Source organism: Anas acuta, chromosome 2, assembly GCF_963932015.1.
Source record: "Anas acuta chromosome 2, bAnaAcu1.1, whole genome shotgun sequence".
NCBI lineage: Eukaryota > Metazoa > Chordata > Aves > Anseriformes > Anatidae > Anas > Anas acuta.
In genome coordinates, this window is record NC_088980.1 from 1614653 (window position 1) to 1634878 (window position 20226).

At 44.9% G+C, this 20226-nt stretch overlaps 1 long non-coding RNA gene across 1 annotated transcript; it reads left to right on the top strand.

Moving 5' to 3' along the window:
* Window positions 1-6306: 6306 nt before the first annotated feature.
* On the top strand, window positions 6307-19989 carry LOC137851995 (uncharacterized). Its single transcript, XR_011093606.1, has 3 exons — window positions 6307-6378; window positions 11787-11872; window positions 18413-19989. It is a non-coding gene; the product is annotated as an uncharacterized lncRNA (long non-coding RNA).
* The last annotated feature ends 237 nt before the right edge of the window (window positions 19990-20226 follow it).

Here is a 20226-nt window from a genome sequence, read left to right on the forward strand (position 1 = left end):
GCAGGCACCAGCACCCAAAACTCTGTTCAGGCCAGTGCTGTAACCATCAGATTTATACCTGGTCTCTGTTGCATGAAGGTACAACATCAGCACACGGGAATACAATGATCTCCTATTTTGCTTCTCTGGGACCTCTGAAAAGGTGGCTAGACTGAGGAGAAAATTTAGATTATTATTGTTGACCTTAACTTCAGGCAGCCTTAGTCGGGCTGACAGCTTTTACCTCTCTAAAGCCTTGGCTGGCTTGCCCAGCCCTGGTCTCCTGGGTGCCCTTGCTGCTATAATTGTAGTGCTAATAATATTTGCATGTCTGAAAATGTAGCAGAGACATTTAGGGGGATGCCTCTGACATTCCTGCCCTGTGTCACAGAGACGCTTTCAGCTATTCCAGCAGAAACATAAGCCTCACTATTGTGGCTTGTGGGGCGTGCACCGGCATTGCTGCCTAGCTATGTTATTGGCCATTAAATCCTCCGCTCCCTTTCTAAATCTGGCCACAGGACTCGACTTTGCAGGCTTTGGCAAGGGTGAATTCCACAGGATGTGGGTCTATTTCCTCCAATTTCTTTTAAATGCGTCCACTAGTTAACTTTACTGACTGTTTTCCTGTTCTCATTTCAAGGAGCAGGGGTGAAGCGCGGAGGGACGGAGCTGTGGCTGTGACACTTTTGGTCCCTCCTGCTGCAGTTGGATGTTCACCTCCCGGCTGCCTTGTTTGGCCCTAAAATCTTATTGGAGATGCCCAAGTAAGAAACCTCCTTACTGCAGTCAGGACAGAGGATCCAGCTCCTCCAAAGAGGCTGATTCCACTTGTCCTAAAATCTGATTCATCCCCATCTGTGTATTTCTGCATAAACCATAGGCAGAGCCAGGCAGGGATGTACTGGAGAGGGTAGAGGTTTTGGTGCCCTCTTTTTTCTTCCTCCATTGCCCTTGTCCCTGCTCAGCACTGGGATTTATGCACGCCCAGTTCAGGACCACCTTTTTCTCTGCAGATCTCCAGTTTCACTGGGGACATGGTGGGAAAAGACTATGATGCGCAGAGCTGGAGGATCATCACATCTTCCAGATCTTCACCTGGTGCTGGGTCTGGCTCTGCCCTTCCCCTGGGGCTGACCCCACTACGGGGAAGGCAGGGGAAGGAGAAAGGATCCCCCCAGCACAGGGGCTCCTTTCCTGTCCCTGCAGAGACCCGCAGTCAGGCACAGCCCATGCTAAATGCTCCAATCTGGTATTTTGTTTTGTTGGAGGTGAAGATTATGGCATTATTGGGGTCCTTAAAAACAAACAGATAAGGTGTAGCTCAACTCTTATTGACTACAACACTTAAATATCTCCTGAATTTGAGATATTAATGGAAATTGAAACCATTTGGTAGTTTTCCTACTCCCCTTCCCTCCCCCCCCACCTTGTGCTACTGTGAATTACTCTGTGTTCCCCCAAATTATCATTAGTTATTTAGTAGCCCTAAGTGAGAATGAGAATGTTGTATTTATTGGGCATTTAAACATTTTTATCACTGGTTTCTGCTCCAAAGGGTAACATTTTTTACAGGAAAAAAAATTACAAAATGCTGGTATCTCAGACTATCTAAGTATTTCATTTTAATAGTGCTGACCTAGTTGGTTATGAGAATGTTGAATTGCTTCTCTTTGGTAATAGAGAATGGTTTTGTTTCGAAAATGCCACAACAATATAATTTGTCTTAAAGTGAAATATATTTTAAGAAATGTAGAGTGATTTTGAAAGCAGCAGCTTGTAAAATACGAGTCAAAGATGAATTAATAAAAATGATAAAGGGAACGGATGCATTTTCTTTATCAAAAGCAAGTATTGAAACATCATTGAAGCAAAATGGGAAAATAGACTCAATCTGTTTCAGCATTTTCCCAGTGATGTTTTCTGGCATTCCCAGAAAATGCTGTGATTTCAATTAAATTGCTGCTCTAGCTGTAAAATTGTTATCTAAAACTTCCTTACTGCTCAGCTCTAGCACTTATCTCTGGAGGGTGGCACACTGTGGGGGTGTAATTCATTTAACTTGGGATTTTTTCTTTTTCCTTTCATTGTCTAAAATGTAGATATCTATTTCCAAGGAAAGATCTGGGCACTCTCAATCATCTGGGCAAAGAGATAGGATCCTCCACGGATCCCTTTCATCCTCACAAGGTGACTGGGTACCCGGGATTGCCTGATCTGAATTTCCTACAGCTGCCTCAGTTTGCCTGGGTGCACTTGTCCTACTGTCATTCATCGGGATGGAGGTGTGACCATAGTAGAAGAATATATCAATAGTGGCCTACAGGTACTTTGGAAGGACATCAGTACAACGTGCTCCGTAGATGAAACTGTAAATGCTCATTTTTTGATCTGATTTTTTTTTTTTTCTTAATTTCTTCTTCTTCCGAGAAAGAATCCCTTGGACACTGGTTCGCCATCAGTGGAAGGAGTGACAGATCTTTAGGCACTGCAGTGCTGTGAAGTAAAATTATATTATATAGATTATATTTACATAATATAATTTTTATATAATTAAATATAATTATATAAATTATATTATATAAATATATATATTATATAAAATTCAGAGGCTGGAAGGGGACTGAAGGAAAAACACTCTGCAAAGGTTACCGGGCCAAAGCCCTGGGGCAACTGAAAGCTAAATTAAAAGGGGAAAAAAATGAATATCCCATACTAAACCAAAAACCAAAACCCTAATGAAAACACTAAAAGCAATGATTAATATGACAACTGGGCAGCTTTCCCTGAAGACATGAATTCCCATCAGAGTAATCAAATTTGTCTTAAAAATGATAAATAGTGCTACCACTAACCTAAAAATGTACCTTGATCCCACCAAGCTCAATCTCTTCAAACACTAGCTGCTTCATTGAAAAAAAAAAAAAGTATTTAAATAAACAAATAATATAAAACAAAACCCACAGTCCCAACACGGATTTTTTCAAAGTTACCTCAGTCTTTTTTGGCTGTTCAATCCACTCCCTGGTGTCCAGGTGTAAACAATTCCCAAAAAGAGACGTCTGTATCCCTGAATTCCAGAAAAGGTAGCGCTTTGTCTTTCTTTCCCAAAAAGCTGTCTTTATGTGAATTTCTCAACCAAACCGGGGATGTTTAGGCCTTTTGATTATTTTTTCCCTCCTTTTTTTTTTTTTTTTTATTTAAACATCCCCCTCTGCTCCCATTGGTGGCCCTTTATTTCTTAATGATATTCTCCTTCCTCCTGTGCAGGGCTATCTCATCTCCTTTTCCACCGCCTGCTCCCCCCCAAATCCCACACTCCTTGGCAAACCTTTGTGCTTCATACCGATGCTCGCTGCCTGCCCTGCCCCTTGGAGATGGACTGGCCCTAGCACGGCTTTCCAGGCCAGGATGAAAGGGGATATTTGTGAGGACGGTCATACAAGACGGGTCAAACTCCACGTATGTCCTCGATGTGAAAGCTCTGAGCCTGTGGTTGTTGGTTCTTGCTCTTCGTCTTCAATCCTCTTGCCTGCAGCTCCCTCCTTGTGGCAGTTTGTGGCTTTTGGAGGGTGAGAAGGGATGAAGGATGCAATGTGGGGAGAGGCAACGTTCACCTGGACCTCCTGACTCCCTGGGAAGCCAAATGAATAGCTTCACCTTTGCTATGGCTTTGCATTGATTAACTCATTGGGACTAAGGCTAGGTAATGCTACTTTGAACTAGAATCAGTTTTATTTAAGTTGATCTTAAAGCCCTTTCTTTTTCTGTCTCTCCTCTGGTATCTTTTCCAGCCAGGAGCCCTTATCTCAACACTATTAAGGTTTGTATTTGTCAGGAGTGGTGTTGTACAGCGACTTTGTTGCACAAGAGATAGCTGAGCATAGTCTTCCATAGTTTTTCACCAGTTCTCTCCTTTATTTAGCTAGACAACTACTTAAACCTCCCCTAGGCTTCAGAACACCTTTATAGAGGAGATGACAGTAATTCAGCTTTCCCAGGCAGGATGTGGTGGCTTTGCACTAAAGAAAATCAATTCCAGGAGAATCAGGCTGCAATACGTCAATTCGAAATAAAAGTGGCTTTTCTGTTCTCTGGTCCCCATTTCCCAATTTCTCTGGTCCCCAAAGAACATTTCCCAATTTTTATCAGAGTGCTGACCGAGAATTATCCTCAGGATGCTGGATTCAGAGAAGACTGGCCAGGACTTAGGACCTCTTAGTGCCATTCTCTGATTTTACTCACTTGGTTTTGAGGCAAGCATAAATTCTGTTCTATTGGTCTTCCTCGCTTTTATCTTCCCTTCTGACGTTTTCAGATTTACTTTATTGGCCAACTTTGGAGCTCTTGAGTACCTCCTCTACCTGTGAAGTCTACAAAGGGTTCACAATTTGCAGGCTCCGGCAGCTTAGTCAACCATCATTTGGCTGTCATCTCTTAAACCGGGACAAAGATAACATTTACAGAGATGGAGCTGTGGTCCATAGCTGGTGCTTTGGATTGCTGTGATACCTGTATCACTGCCTACAGTAAGATCTTCCTCACTTAGCTTTGCATACCAGCAAATATTCGTGCTGTGGCTTCAAGTGCAGCAGGAAAAGTCATTTTGGTTGATATTGGTTGTGTCCTCCTGGGAAAATATTTTGCTCTTTCTGTATTTGGTCTTTTGCTGCTGTGACCATTTTGTTAAAAAAAAAGTAAAGTAAAATAAAATAAAGTAAAATAAAATAAAGTAAAATAAAATAAAGTAAAGTAAAGTAAAGTAAAGTAAAGTAAAGTAAAGTAAAGTAAAGTAAAGTAAAATAAAATAAAATAAAATAAAATAAAATAAAATAAAATAAAATAAAATAAAATAAAATAAAATAAAATAAAAAACCAAACAACTCTTTTCTTCCAGTGCCTGCATTCACAGCAGAAATTTGGCTGGTGTACCCCTTTGGGGTGTAGTTATCTTTCCACATCTTGCCAAGCAAGGTAACACTGGCAAGAGTCCTGGGATGCGGGGCTGGCTGTAGTAAGCCCCAGGTGCCTTGCTGGTTTCTGAAGTGTGAGCTGAACTTCAGCATGATTTTGAGAAGTTTCCTGCAGAAAGAAAAAGAACGTGGGACACTTTGTGTTTGTTGGAGTATATCTCTGAGATTCAGGCTTGAAGAGTGATGAATTCCTGCCTTGAGGGTGCTTTTGATGGCTTGTTGATGCCAAGTTGGACTAATCTGACCAAACAGGTGCATCCACATGATACACATCAGCCTCTTAACCACTCACCCCGTGCTCTTCATGTCAGTGAGTCTGGCTGATATCACCAGCGGAGGTTAGTCCACAGCCTGTCCCAGCCTGAAGTGGGTGCCCATGACCTGCCAGCTGAGTCATGCCCTGCTTGTTTCTTTCCTGCTGCTGTAAGAGGGTCTAGGGTGATGGTTCCAGCCTGAAGGCTCTTCTAGAAGAGATGTCAGGAGTAAAGAGACATGAATCACACCCCACCTCTGTAGCCAGATACAACAATCAACAGCATTTTCTCACTTGCAAAACTTGTATCTCAGATGCCTCCTGTCCACGTCCATGTCTGATAATTGGACTTTTCCAGTTCTCCTCCCTTGTTGAGTACTGTGTAAATCACGTTTTCTGGCTGCACAGTGTCAGTGCATGACGTTTTATTGAGCACAAGTGGCAGTACATCACAATACAATCTGTATAACGTTTTTATAGGAGCAATAACATTTGAAAGATTTTACTCAGAACTATGCCCCATGTTCAGGGAGATGAGACATATGTAGGTAGTAATAATATTGTCCAGAGCCACAAATAGCTCTGAATGAAGCTCTGACCCAAATGATTGAGTTTCCTTTGCCTCTTATTGCAGAAGCGAGAGCAAATAAGATTTTGGAGTGATGGCTGACCGAGGGTAAGGCTGCAGAGGATAAGGTTTGTAATAATCCCTGAATTTGATGGAGTAGCTACCAGCCAAGGTGAATGAACTGCCAATTGACTGCCTGATAACACTCATTTCCACCCCACTTTGCTTGCAGTTCTTTTCCCTCTTGTTTTCCAAGTCATTAAAATAATTAGGTCAAACAAGAAGCAATTGTTTATCACCTACATTTCCTGTTGAATCTTTGACTTCATTGTCAGACCTGAAAAGGGGATTATGTGCTTGGAGGCTTGTTATATCATTAACTCCAATTAAAGAAATTACTTCTCCCAATAAGTGTTAGATCTCTAAATATATGTGATGTTGTTACCCATGGTGGATCTACTGGGATATTTGAGTATTCAGTGGAGGCACATGTGGATTTAATTTACGATCAGGGAGGTACCATACAAGGAGCAGGTAAATAACCTGCTGGCAAACATGGCAGGACTAATGAAGAGCCACAATCTGCAGTCCTGCCTAGGAAGCTGGTAGGTATCTACCGAACTCAGAAGTCTCATTTTTTTAATTTTATTATTTATTTATTTATTTATTTTTTCCAGCAAAGTTGGGTTTCATTGATGAGAAATGAAAAAAGACCTTTGGATTTCACCCTACAGTTTTCTATATTTCAGTTAAGCAGTGGTATGGGTTGCCAAGAGAAGTTGTGTGGTCTCTGGAGGTTCTCAAGTTCCCACCATCCCTGGAGGTTTTCAGGACCCAAATTTACAAAACAACGGGTAACCTGCTCTGGTCCCACACCTGACCCCACTTGGAACAGGAGGTGGGACTAGAGACCTCCTGAGGTCTCTTCCAACCTAATTTTTTTTTGTAATGCTATGGTTTTCAACTCTATAACTTGGAACTGGGCCACAGCACATATTGAAGAAAGCACCTGGTCCTGATTTAGATAATGTAAGCGAGGCCGTGTTTCACATAGCAGCCGAACCAGCCTGTAACGAGTCTCCCATCCTATGACAAGGACCATATGTCGTTCCATGTGGTGCTAACTGGTTGGGAGTGAGAGAGATTATTACATCCTCTTTCATCTCTGGGATAAATCTTCCTAGATGGAGAATCTATTTCCTTAGTGAAGCTGTTCCATTGATTGAATCATGCTTGCAATAATTTTGTGCATAATTACTAGTTCGGGTCTTTCTGGTTTTCACTGCCATTAAGGGCGTTCTCTGTCTCTGCCTCTCACATGAAAGAGTCTCTGAAACACCAGATACCTTCAACCCTTGTAGACCTTTCTCATCTGGGATGTAATCATCTCTTAGTCTTCTCTGTAATATGTTCGAAGTCCTTAATGTGTTCAGCATGAGATTTGGCAGGTATCCAAATCCCAATAGGGCGAGGAAGACTGTCTTGTAGCAGAGCCCTGGTAGGTCAAAGTGGTCCGTCATGATTCACAAATGATTCAAGCAAGCCAGTGCCCAGCACTAAGTGTTCCTCACTTGATTTATAGGTTTGCCTTCAACAAAAAAATGAAAGGGAAGGCAGGATGACTGCATCTTGCAGTTATGACCTCAAAGCAAAAGCAGCTGAGACAAGACCAAAGTGAGTTCTCTGTTATTCAGAAGGGATAAAGTTCAGGGGAAAACCTCAGGGCACAGTGAGTCATAGAGACGAGTTATCGTGCCATGGAGTTGAGGTACCTACCAAAGGATGGAGGAAGTTTAATAAAGAATGTACATTTGTCTGTTTTCTGCAAAAATTTTGGATGTGTCAGTACAAGCTGAAGCGACAACACTGGCTAAAAAATTTTCCCCAATGTCAGCCCTTCCAGTCCAAGGAGAGACCTGGAGAGATATGGCCATGAGTTACTACCTGGGGGCACTTTTCTCTTTCTACTCAGTGCACAGAAAAAGGAAAAGACTCCCAGCTTAGATCTTCATCTGTTGGGGTGAAGACAGGCTCTACATCTGTGGATCTTTTTGGATCCCATGGACTTGAGAGCATGATTCAGCAAAATTTAATGATGGCTTTTTGACAGCTAAAGGGGAGCCAGAGGTCTTTACACCCTTTGAGACCTCTGGGCAGAAGTGAGGACTTCTAAAACACTTCACTCGTGGTAAGTAGTGGTGAGCAGTGTGTGTCTGTGGTAGGTCAGACCTGCTTCTCTCCAGAGACAGCAGTGGCTGTAAAAATGCTCGGTTTGCTCAGAATTCAGTGCCAGGCTTCCAGATATGCAGTGCGTGGAGAAGACAAGTCCTACCTTTGAAAGCAGTGGGATGTGGGTCTCCAAGACTTCATTGACTCTGTGCCTAAGCTGCTAAATACATGAATCCAACTCTCACTCTCTCTAGCTACCCCTCCATAACTACTGGTTGACTCAGTGTCTTGACAACAAGGCACCTTCCTGGGTATGGACCCTGAAACTTGTTCTTTTTGTAGGAAATCCATTTTGAGAAGCTTGCATGTTGCTCCCTGCTTGGGCCATGTACATGAAATTGTTTGGTTGGTACAGATGTAGGGTGGAGTGAAGGGTTTGGGGAAAACTGGATTCAGGATTAGTCCCTTCTGGGCAAGTTGTGGGGGTTTCTTCCTCAAGGTGCTTCAAGGGTTAAGCCAGCAGGACTGGGCTGTGAAGGGAAGATTGATTTTTCTGCCTGTGCTGTGCATGGCATGGCATGAAAATGTTTGCAACGTGAGCTGGTGCATGGATGTTATCGTAGAGAACCCTGCCAGAGAGCCCAGGGCTGTGCTCAGCACTGGATGCCATCCTCTGCTGAACACCAAATGCACACGTGTCCTGGTTATTCCTTCCCAAACCTCCTTGATCCCCTCCAGGATGGAGGGAGCCCAGATCTTCTGATGCTCTGTGTGTGAAGAACTCACCGTTCAAGGATGCTGCGTGCCCCCAGAAATCTTAAAAATGCAGAATTGGCTTTGCCAGGCCTCCTGCCCTGCTATTTTATTTACCTGCCTGCTATTTAGGGAGCACAGCTTCTAAATAACTGCACCAGGACAGGGGTCGTTTACTGCAGCCGTGTCCCTGTGATTGATGCTGACTTCGTGTCAAAGAAAACAACACAAAACAAAATAATACCACCAACAATAAACACAAAAATCAATCAAACAAAGAGAATTCAGCTTCTTCCCACTTTGTAGGGATTTGGGTGCACTTTGGGATGGACTGTTTAGATGACAGATGATGTGAAAGGCACTCTAAGACAGCTTCGCCCTACTAGGAGCTTTTTGAATCAGCTGCAAACGTCAGAAGTTCTCCCTTTCCTGAGCTGTTTTTCAGCACTGGGTTTATATCTTGCTTTGCACCCCCTTCTCCTCCAGGTGGAGAGGAGCTCGATTCTTTTTCAAAGCTGCTCTTGTTGGATTTCTGAGCTGCATTTCCTACTCTCCCAGAGCAGGAGACATGCTGATGACAGGCAAACCACGGCTGACAGCTGATAGTCGTGTTGCCTGACCCTCCGGTGGAAGGCAACGGGATTTTCCAAGTAGCATAAAACCCAGAATCAATCAGAATTGCTTAATTTTTCCGCAGCTGGATCTGAAGCAGCTTTGGGCTTGGTTTGCCCAGGGAGCTGGACCGAGTCTGAGCATCACAGCAGGTTTTGGTCGGATCCTCAAGCACCCATCCTACACAATGACATCTTCATTAAAGGGTTTTCTGCTTCCTTACACAATTTTCTCTGACAAAACCTTCTGCTTCACTCTACAACTGCTCACAGCCCCTCGTGCGGTTTGCCCTAAATAATCTCTGGGGAACCTTTCTGCCTTCCACAGACCCGACTTCCCTTTCCACATTATTTCAGCACAGCAATGAGCAGCTCTTATCTAATTAGGGTATCTACTTAGCGATTTCCTCCCGCTGCCACTCGCTTTTAGCTCTGCGTGGCTTTTGCGAGGTTGGTGGTTTGCTGGTCAAGCTGCACGTGTGAACCTGCTCCAAAAAGAGTGCTCAGCCAGAAATACGGGTGCCAGACAGAGCAGGGTGGCCAATCTGCTTCAAAAAAAGTGCTCAAGATATCAGAAATACAGACATCAGCTAGAGCAGAGTGTGCAGCGCAACCCCATGCAAACCTTTTCCCTTCATTTCCCCACCTCTGTGTTGGCATCTTGGCCAAAATTGCTCCCTGCCAGTGTCAGAAATCTCTTTTAATCTTAGCTGGAGATGTTTCTGTAAGGCGTCTCCTGCGTGGCCACTTGCTGTTGTCGGCCATTTGCTGTTGTCTTTTCCCTTTCTTTTTCTCTTGAAAGTAAATAGCTCTCCCAACTGCAAAACCCAAAGTGCCTGTCTTGTTGTGGATTAAAGAGTGTGTTTAAAATCTCTTCCCTCTGATGTTTAATCAGGGCTGAGCCCCACGGCAGACTTTCCTTCCAGAGAGCTGTAATTTTCTTTCTCCCTGACCTGACCACTTGTCTTCAGAAATGTTGCAGGAACCTGATATTTCTGAGAGCATCGGCCCTCTTCTTGAAAGCAGCTGGAGCTGGCCAGTGGGCAGGACAATTATGACAGAAATGAGCACAGCCGGTGATAAAACAAGGTTAATTTCCTTAAGAGCCAGCGAAAACGTATCCCTCTGAGATGCACCGTTACAGCCCAGATTGTTCCACCAGGCCCCATAACTCCAACATTTGGAGACCGGAGGCTAAATTTAGGCACGTTACTGTTTCTATTTTAATATCCTGGAAATGGCTTAGAGTCCGGCGCTGGATGTCAGTCTGGGAGGGCAATTTTGCATTCTTCCCACCGAGCCCCCCGCCGCAGGCTCTGGTTATTACACGCCTGCCAATCCCTCCCCGGTCTGCTGCGCTTGGGGAGGTTCGGTAAAATGATGAAAATTAGAAGTGAAACTGGTGTGTGGTGCTCAGCAGGGGATGGTTTTAAGGTGGTAAGAGGAAGATTTCTTCTCTCTTGTCACAACGCCCAGATTAGTGGCTTCTCTTCTTTCAGCTTGGGAAGATAAGGTGGGGTCATACTCACTGCAGGTCCCCTCTGTGGGTGATGGAGAAGGTGCTTCTCCTCCTGCTTCTGCCCTGACTCTTGAGAGTGACCAGTGCTGTAGCTCTCCTGGGCTGCTACTCCTTGCACAAGACCAAAGTGGCTGGTGGACAGCAGATTTGGCTCATCAGCCCTGCAAGACCCTCTCAAGCTGGGTAGAAAAAGGCAAGACTGCCTGAGGCTTGTGGCTGTGCTGCTTTAGAAACAGCAACAATAACCCAGGCCACGACATTTCCTGAGTTTTCAGTGTTTAGCCAAGCAAACTGGCTTTTCAGACAGAGTACCTTTGTAAAAACCTCTATCTATAATATCCTAAGGAGGCTGTTGGTATGCGGTGGCTCCTCATAAAACAAGAGTTAGCGCACCGTGGCGTGGAACCGTTACACCACAGACAACAACACCCTGCACTTAGAATAAGAAATGGCTGGCGTTTCTCATTTTAAGAGTGTCACGGAAAGAAAACACATTTATTTTTATTTCTTTCTCTCTTTCCCGGTCAGAATAAAGCCCCTGTTGTATTTCTGTGCACATTGCCATCAGGAGCCAGGGCAGAGCTGCCTGTTCCTAAGCCATCCCCAGCCTAACTCCATCCTCCCCACAGTGGAAGGTCCCTGTTCGGCTTTGATCAGTGGCTATGTCCTCCCAGTGACCCTCCCCAGGCTCCTACTGCCCTCTCTCATTGATCCTCACCATTGCTGTCCTCCTGACCTTTATCTGATGGCTCTGTTTGTTTCTGCTTCATTCCCCAGGTGCTGGGCTGCAGCAGAGCATTTCTCGGCGGAATTTTTCCACGGGAAGAAGGGAGCTCAGTGGTGATGCTATCGGGACAGCTCAGAGCCCTGACTCATGCAGTTGCACTTAAAAAGCAATTGAAAGGCACTGGTTTCTTGCCTTGTGGCCTATGAGATAAGTATTGATTCCCTTTTATTTTAGGTCTCTTTCTTCCCGGATCAAGATTGAAATTAGTTTCTGGAAGGAAGGCTTGTCTGTATTGAAGATCCTTCTGTTTTACGATGAAGGTATTTGTGTGTTGATTAAGTCATAACAAGCCTATTTTATGCTCTCTTATGACCTTTCCTTTTGAAGATCTCAAGACACTTTGAATGCATCAAAAGGACCTTACCCTGTCCTACAAAGCCTTTTGACTTTGACCCAAACTAGGGAAACGTTGCCCTGTGTGACAATTTTTTCTCCTGTTCTTGCTGGACAGACAGATCAGTGAAGTTCAAGGACAGGACCTTGGCTTGCAGAGGTGGGGGCTGCACCTTGGTAATTTTGGGGATTATGTACTGAAACTAACATCCATCAGACATCTCTGGGCTGAGTCACCATCAGAGGTGGTTCCTCCAAAGCTCTGTAAGAAAAAACATTACAGGGGGATGTCCAGGAGTGGGTGGAGAGGACAATATATTTGAGTAGCAAATCAAACTTATTTGGGGTCTTTCGGGGGTAAAAATTGATCTCAGACCAGAGCATCCATGATGCTAAGCATGACGTCCTCTCGCTTCATGCCTAACACATGCGTTGAGGAAAAGCAGGATGAAATTTCCTCAAGGTTGGGTCACCTCTGCATGGTCTGGTGTTTTCTGGGACTGCAGCTGGCTTAGAGTCCATGTCCCAAACACAAGAGCCCTCTCAGGAGGAGGGATGGGGCCCTGAGCTCCCGGCAGCACTGTGTGCCTGCATGTGAGATGGTGCAACTATCTAATTACACAGAGGAGTAATTACTGGTGGTGTCAGGTTGTGCTTCATGGTCTTCCATGCAACCTGATTTTGTGGCAAGACTGGAAGCTATTTCCATTACCTACTTAACCTTACTTTTGTAGGTGATTTTACAGATTTAATCTAAATGGGTTTAAAATTATTTTTTTTTTCTCAAAAAAAATTTGTTGATTTTCCCTTTTGTTAGTTACAGCAGAAATGTGAAATATTCAATGTCCAGAAACAAGTAAAACAAAAAGAGAGAGGAAAAGCAAAATGAGGGATGCAATTAAAACATCACTGTTCTGTCAGTCCTTCACCACATAAAGTCTGGAACTGCAACAGGAAATGTAAACAGAAAAGAAAATAAAAAAAGGAAAGTAGCAGTAAAACATGGAGAGCAAAGACAGCTTTTGGTGGGCTGGCACATGTTTTAAATGGAGCGTGCTATTGTTGCCAAAGAGTTTCACATGCAGAGCCACTGGGAGGATTTTAGCAGGGAAAATTGAAAACCACCTTCCCCAAACTTCAATAGGGTCACATTTTTCTCTTCCTTAATGAAGATATAACACGTGCTTTGAGTGCTGCCAGCAGGGGAGTTGGTTCCGGCAGGATTCCGCTCTTCCTTAGATTAAAAAAAAAAGGAAAAAATAAGGAGTCAGAATGGATGCTGTTTTCTGAATCCTTTGTAGACTCACAGAAAACAAGGCTGGGAGGGGTCTTCAGCTGTCTGAGCCCATTTCTGACCTGAAGGCAGACTGCGATCCCCGTGCACACATGGCCCCTGATATGGTCCTGATGTAATATGTGCATCACAGATGGCTGAGGTATAGGCACAGACCAGCAGAGACTCAGTGTACCATGCTAGAGTGAAAAGTTCTGTTCAGAAATGTGGTTTACATTTGGTGCTTCGTCTGAAATTAGACATGAAAAGCAACTCAGACCGTTGACACACAAACGAAGGAGTAAGGGATTTGGCTATGGGCTAGCGACGCACAGAAAGACTTTGTGCATGGTTTAAAGACCTCAAAATGAACGAGTCCTGCCCCACTGATGTTAATAGTCTTTGGGGCAGCCCTTGAGCTTCTTCTCAAGGCAAAGCACGGACGTGGCTCCTAAATAGGTTCTAGAAGGACATATGATTGTGCTTGTCCCTCTTATTTTACTGGGTCATTGATGGGAACATCAATGTGTGTGCTTCAACTCTTCCCCTCCAGAATCATGCTGGTACCCAAACATTTATTTGTGTCGAAACCCTGCTTGTGCAGGATTTAATCCTGTTGCTATCTCCCCTGATCCCATGCAGACTCCAGCACATCTGGGAACTGAGCACTCACGTCCAGATCCCAAACTTGCTATGCAGCAAATGTTTCTCTGCAGAAGGTCCTTCCAGCCTTCAGGAGATGTTTGGCACCTGGAAGTGGTGAGAATGCAGGAGCTGAATTGCTGAGCAATACATCACTGCAGAGCACACCATCCTTTCTGCAGCCCCTGCCAACACCTCTCAGTCCCAATTATCCCTTGGAGGGTGACATGAGCCAGTGCTGAGCCTGGGAAGGTTTCTTCTTTGAGGAAAATGTTCAAAACACACTCCAAAGCCTATACAAAATCTCACAGAACTCCACAGTGATCCTAATCTTGGTACACTTATGTATTTCCCCAGCTCAACACCTTTTTTTTTTCATGATTCCTCCTTGGTCTCTTTAGAGGACATTTTCATCAACTCCGGAGGCTAAGCAAGCCACAGTATTTTTCATTACTTCTTGGAGACTCTAAAGGTTTGGGGAAATATAAACAAAGGATTAACACTAAAATTGAAGAAATGTCTTCAACCACCTTTGGCTTGCAGCAGGTCACAGACTGAGGACTTAAACCTGGGTTCTGCAGTTTTGCTCTTCTTGGTGGAAAGACCTTCTTCTCTCATCTCTATCCTTTTAATATTTTGCCACATTTTCTTCTGAAGTTTTATTCCTGCAGCTTCTTCCTCTTTTCTCCTAGCCTTTTTTTTCCACATGTGTTCAACAGTCAATGCTAACGACCTTCTTCAGTGTGCATTGGTCAACCTCTTGGCTTAGCCGGGGTCCGAGGTCTGACTCAGTCCTTTTCCTTTCCCTGCTTACCATGTTATAGCTGTGCATGCTCATCCTGTTTGCAGTTTTTTTGGAAAAGGCCCCAGTGGGAAGCTTGAGTCTTGTGGCACATGGCAGGCATTTCAACTCTGCAATTATCTATTGGTGCTGCTAATCTGCTTCAAGTGGAGCTGGCCGTGCTCAGAATGTGCTTGTGGCTTTCCTCATCTTTGGCTCTTTGCTGTGGTTTAGGCCCTTTCTGAATCCCCCAGTGTTCAGGAAGAGCTGGAGCAGTTCCCACACTGTTTCTTCTCCTCCTTTACCCTTTCCCTGGTTCCTTGGCATTCTCTGGATTTTAACTTGCAGCCCGTGTTGTTTTTTAAATGCACGTTGAAAACCTTTGGTTCCCCGTGTTTACTTTGCATTGGATGTGAAAGGAAGATTTGTCTCTATATTTAACCTGTTTCCCATTCTTTCTCTTCTTCCCATCTCCTTTACCTCTTCCTGCAGATCTGATGTTTCTCCTGTCAACTTCCCAATGATTTTCAGCTGCAAGGCAAATATGCACTGGGGTTAGATACCACAAGGAACTTTCAAGTGGAGACGTGAGCCCCTTTAGGAAACCTGCTGGTGTGAAATACTGCATATGAAGCACTGCCCGAGGGAGCTTGGTTATGGAGCAGAGAGGCAGCACAGCCTCCACTAGATTTGATTCTCTGCTCTGTATAATCATTTGTGTTTTTGAAAAGGGAGCAGAAAATGTACCATGCTAGAGGAAGAAACATCTTTCATCCTCTCTTAGCACACAGAAAACAGGAGATAATCAAGACTTTGTATATGTCAGTTCTGGTTAGAAAAGTAGGAAATGATTGATAAGATGATCTGCTGCAGAATATAAACTAGAGGCTTCATCCAGTGAGCCCAGCACCAGACTGTACAATGCAGGGACTCCTGAGATCAGGAGCCTAATTCTCTTTCTGTGGATCTCTTTCCTGGGAGTAATATTTAAAAAAGGACTCAGAAGAAGTGAGGAATGATACCCAAATCTCACATTTCCAGGGATAACTTGCCACGTTCCCAGCGGGTTATTTACCTTCATTATTAAAAAGCTGCACTGAGTAGCTACTTTATATGCATCTAAATTCATCTTTCACTTCCACATGCTGCTGGAGCCTGCCTCTGTCTTTTTATCATAACCCTTTTTCCTGTTGCAGATTTGTGTGAACTATGATTGAATTGCTTCTCCAGGAGTCTTGCCCATGTCCAGAGAAGTATGTGACCCAAGAGGGCTGTTTTGTTTTCAGCACTGTGTGGTCCTCCACAGAGATTCACATCGCCTTTTGTCTCAGCTTCCGTCATGCCAAGCCTGAGCAATTTGCCTGCTTTCTACAAGATTTTGCTTTCTTATTTGCAATCTCTATTTGGGCACCATTGTATTCAAATCAATGAAGTCATCTGCTCGATGGCTATAAAAAATAAAGTAGGAGCTGGCAGAGGGTTATTTTGAGATCAGACACATTTGTGCTAGCTTGGCTGTTGGCCAGGAGGTCATAAACGGAAAAGGGGACAGTATAGTCTTCCTTTGACTATTACACCCTGGTTTTATCTTCAAAACAACACAGCAAAAATAGAAAAGGTCTAGACGTGAGGCTAAAGAAAAGCTATACCATTCCTGTAGCAAGGGACTACAGAAATAATCCTAATCAGGCACCAAGAGCTTCCCCTGGCTGTGTCTTTGTCGAAATTCCCTGAAATTACACTTAAATTTCAGCAAAAAGAGGCCAGCAAGGCCCAGTAATTGGAGGTGGGACCAATGTGATAACCAGTGTGAAGGAGATGGTGATGCTCGTTTACTCAACCTCATACACGCAGCAGGGAGCAGACATTTCCAATGGAAAACTGGGGGCTTTGTGCGTAATGCTTTCTAGAATGTGTCCACTTTTCACTCTGATGTCTATTTTGCAAGAAAAAAAAACCACCACAATAATCTTCCTTTTGATGTGTTTCTCACGTAATTCACTGAATTGTTAACATGATTGTCTTGTTACTGTGCTTCCTTGCAAACTAGCTTCTCTGGTAAGGCTGCATCTCCCAGGGCTTTTCCTTGAGCTCAGAGGGGAGGAAGCAGATATTTCTGCAGAAAATTTTCTCTGGTCATATTCCCCCATGTTACCTTGTGCCAATGGGATGAAGATTGTGGTGTGTCAGAATTTACCCAGCCAAGGTGGTCTTCTTCAAGATGTTCTACTGGGAACAGTTTCTGCTCCTGAAATGTATTTTTTCCTGGGAGGGCCCTTATTAGCATGGCCAGGGAACATATTAGCAATTAAATGGACTGGACATCTATGGGATATAAGCCCTTTGTGACCCCCAGTGTGACAGAGAGTGCTGTGTTTAAGCCTGATTAGGAAAGCAGTGGAGAAGGACTCACTCCTACCAAGGGAGCCGTTTCTGAGGAAGAGAACAGCAGTGCCAGGCAGCGAAGGTTATTGAAAGTTGCTTCAAACCATCACTTCAGGACCTCTCAGTGACTTCAGTCACAGCAGGTTCTGCTGAGCTAGACCAAAGCAGACCCAGTGCAGAGTTATATCCCCCTCTGCACAAAAGGATAATAAAGTTAGCCCATTCTGATACCATTATTAAGGCTTTTTTTTTAAATTATTATTTATATATATATATATTATTTTAAAAGGAGACTCTTGTTTTGTTCATCTTTTCCTTGCTTTACTCACTTGGTAAATAGCTAAATCCCTCTATGGACTTTACTTTCTAAATCTGTACAAAGGGGCCCAAAATTCTTTGCCTGCCTGCGTTAGACCACACCCGTGGGATAATGAAATGTGCTCCCCTTTCCCTTCCACCTGCTCATCTTGACCTGGGACCCAGGTGCTCCCAAAATATAAACCATGCTTTCGGCAAGGCCAGCCAGGTGCTCCTGAAACAGAAACCACCCCTGAGGCTTTGCAGAGCTCACAGCCACGGCCAAGGCCCCAAAAATCTGGGCCTCTTCTCTCCTCTGCCCTCCGCTAGTTGCACAGTCATGTTCACCATCTTTCCAAAGGTGAGGCATGGTGAAGAGCTGTGGGATTTTTTGCCAGAAAAAATTAAGCCTGTTCCTATAGAAGGACTTTGTCTGCCCCAAACCGACTGGCTCATTCTTTGGCTCGAGGAGGCATGCCTCTTCCCAGGTCTGACTTTACTTTGGAAGTGTTCATCTCTGCAGATAGGGGAACAGAATGTGTTCCCACTGCCAACGTAGCTGCACCTCTGCTGCCAAGAGTGAAAGGTTGCAGGAATGGTTTGCAAAGAGCCTGTGTAATTGTCTGCAGCCCTAGGAAAGACGAAACCAGCGCTATTTCAAACGGGGCTTGTTGCTTCAACACAGGATAACCTCCACACCTCCTCCAGCCCAGATTGGCATAAAGGCTCCTTGAGGCGAGTAAAAGCAGATGCACATATAGCCTGAATATCATAAACACACTCCCTGGGGATACATCATCCCAGAGGCTACAGAGATGCCTTGTCAGGATGCTGACGGCTCAAGAAGAGCTATGGCCAAGAACAGCACATGTTTAGTCCTAGATGCAGACAGGACGGTGCTTTCATTCTGTTCCTCTTCCTCTGCCCTTGTCTTTCGGGATTTCTGAGCAGCAGCCCCCATCCAAAGGATGCTGTCCTCCTTTGGGATCTCCTCTGTTTGCTCCTGTGGGGCTTGGGCTGGGCTGTGTGGGGTGATGGACAAGCCACTGAGGTTATTCCCCCTCTCCTTTATTTTTTCATGCTCTGCAGGCTAAGCAAAGGAACCAGAGGAAAACGCTAGGCTCAGATTTCGGATAGCCCAGCCCATGCAGAGCATGACCTGACTTTGCCCTGCGGGGTGATCTCGTGGCACTGCAGGCTTCGTAGCCACGTGCCAGCCCCCCGTGGCCCTGCTATTCTCTGGCTCCCCAGCAAGGAGCTGCCTCCAGCCACGACACGGGGCTGCGTCCGTGACTGCAGAGCAGCCGGGGAAGAGGGCTCAGCAGAAGTGGTGATTGAGCCTGGAGAAGGAACCGGCCACTTGGTCTCTCGGGGTGGGATTTCTCTCCATTGACTGCAGCTGCCGACACGTGGGGCATCCAGTCAACAACAGCTCTTTAGGCTCCCTCTGAAGTCAACGGGGAGAGATCAGGGCCTCCACGGGGAGCCTCATTCTGCCATTAGACTGGTGTGCAGCAGAGACAGCCTGAATTGCCTTTTGAAGGCAGTTTCTCATTCTCAGAAGGGCTCTAGAAAATGAGCTGAGACAAGATGCTGGCTTTTGATGGCTAAAACTGCCTGGGATGAACCCCCTGCCTTCTAAATCCAGACTCCATTTGTGGCTGCCAACGTTGATTACCAGTCCTACTACCATTTTTACCCTTGTTAGTAGAGTTGATCTAGTAGTGAGGGACAAGGGTGGAGATTTCTCCCAAAATTGGCCCCTTCGGTGGCAACATTTGACACATTTTCTCTCCTATTCCTTTGCAAAATATGGTAATATTTCAAAGGTTTTTTTTTTCTTCTTCTCTAACTTCAAAGAGCCTAGACGCAAAACTCAAAACACACAGCAATATACCATGAGCATAGTCTGTCTTTGACATTTGTTGACTTCTTTGGCTTTAGACCCTGTAAGAAACCCCAGGGAATTCACTACTACTATTCACATAATGAAGTGTAAAATCTTTTGGTAGCAAAAGCTTCTAGCAAATACTTGTAAACTAAACAAAACCAAGGCATAGGCTCAAGAACTGGAACTCCCTGTCGATGCTGTTTAATAGTTAGCATGCTCTGCAGCACAGCTTTGACCCATGCCAACTTGTGGTCTCCTAGACGTGTCCCGGTAATTGTATGCACATGGAGAAGGACATAGCATGAACCAGGAACACCCCCTCCTATGCAGTACAGAGCAAACCTCCATTTCTGGGGCAGGGGGGAAGAGTATTAGCCGTACAGATGTGAGCCATACTGCATCACTTGCCATCAGGACCAGAACTGTCTGTACTGCGTAATTGTCACAGAGGTCTGGTTTGGGTTCAGGTCAAGCAGAGTTTTCCCAGGGGAATCCCAGATATGGTTTGGTTCACATTGGCCAAAAGCAATTTCCAGTGGGTGGTCTGGGTGTGACCACCATGCTCTGGAGTTGGGGAGCAGAATGTGTTGGACCAGCCGACCACCATGGCACACAGGGAGGGCACAAAGGACCAAGGGTTGCCCGGCACATCTCATTTCCCGGTGCAGATACCTCCACGGGCATCTCGACCTCTTGGTTCCAGCTGAGTAGAGCACTTAAGCCGGAGCTTTCCAACTGCTGGTGGTATGTGAAGCACATCCAAATGCACGGAGAAGAATCCAGTGGTATGCATCATTTTTCCTTTCCAGGCACACGGGTTCATGTCCAGTGCAGTGTGTCTGGTGGGTCTTCAGTTCAGAGCCCACAGATGACTTCTCTGACTAATTGGGTGCATCGATACAGTTCAGGAGCATCCAAAGCAGCAGCAAAGCAGTGACAGTAAGCCTGGAAATAATTTTCCACTGCTGCTTTCCCAACCTCTTTGAATGGATATCCTTCATGCTTGAGCAAC